This window comes from Tuber melanosporum (genome assembly GCF_000151645.1).
Source record: "Tuber melanosporum whole genome shotgun sequence assembly, scaffold_9, strain Mel28".
NCBI lineage: Eukaryota > Fungi > Ascomycota > Pezizomycetes > Pezizales > Tuberaceae > Tuber > Tuber melanosporum.
Genome location: NW_003299139.1, coordinates 1,003,718 through 1,004,855, shown reverse-complemented (window position 1 = coordinate 1,004,855; position 1,138 = coordinate 1,003,718). Strand labels below are relative to the sequence as shown.

Here is a 1,138-nt window from a genome sequence, read left to right as displayed (position 1 = left end):
CTCCCTTGAGGGACTCCCAAAAGACACCAAACCAAAACAAAAACCCTTTTGGGGGTAAGAGGTTCTTGTTTTGGAAAAAGGGGGGCCTTCAAATCCCTGTGACTGTTGTCGTTGGTTCCCCGAAAGGGGAAAGTTGTTCTGCCCTAAAATGTGAAATTTTTCACATTTGGTTAAAATTTGTATGGGGAACATATGTTCTGGTTTTTTCCCCTGCGCCTTTGGGGCCTTGGGGACCCAAAAAAGACCAGGGCGGGGTCAAAAGGACTGGGGGTTTGGTTAAAATGATCATATCTTTTTCTAAAATTTTTATGGGGGGGTTTTTTCTTTTGGGGGGGTGTTGGGGGGGGGGGGGGGGCTTTAGACAGGTAGCATTGCATTTTCTTTTTCTTTTGTCTTGTTGAGGGATCAACAATCTGGATGGAGCATATAAGCCTCTGCCTGGCGCGACATGAACAAGGCAAGGAAGGAGTGGTGTTATATGGTTTGGGTTTTTTTTTGTTTTGAGGATCTGGCCTTCCGACTCGAAAGGATTATTCAATCGATGCCTATGATTGATGATATCCCTCCTGGCCTTTCTCACATTTTAGTTTATTTTTTAACTGTTACTTGGCCAAGGATTGAATCCTTGAGTCTATTTTTATTCTTTATTGTATATTTTTTAACTCACCGTTGGAGGGAAAACACCGGACTGCATGCCCTTCGGCCCTGCTGCATATAGCCTTCGTTCACATATGCATCTTACATTACTCTTGCTGAAAATAAATAGGGTTTCGTATTTCGTTGGTCTGGAGTGTAGTGCTTGGTTTAAGTGAGGGGTGAGGATGCGCCGTTTTTATAGTCGAGGCTGCCTCCAACTATCAATCAGAATAATACATATAAAAGTGCGACCCGATAACCTATTCCAAAGTTGGGAACATTGTGCCAAGCACAACACATTGACTGGGGCTGAGCTAACGTTTTGGGCAGAAGACAGAAATTTTGTGCCGGCAGGGCAGATCATCTGCTAACTGGTCTGGGACATGCTGAAACCTAACTTTCCACTAACAAACCATGGTTTCCAATAAAAACCGTGGATTTAACAAAAAAACTTGATCTCTACAAAAAGGTTTTACACCAACGTCCCACCCTTCCACTCGGC

At 43.7% G+C, this 1,138-nt stretch overlaps 1 protein-coding gene; it reads left to right on the top strand.

The window, feature by feature from the left end:
* GSTUM_00011741001 (uncharacterized protein) overlaps positions 1 to 775 on the top strand; it is a 1,657-nt gene extending 882 nt beyond the window's left edge. Inside the window, exon 2 of the mRNA XM_002842104.2 lies at positions 1 to 775. This exon is cut by the window's left edge and continues 310 nt beyond it.
* The last annotated feature ends 363 nt before the right edge of the window (positions 776 to 1,138 follow it).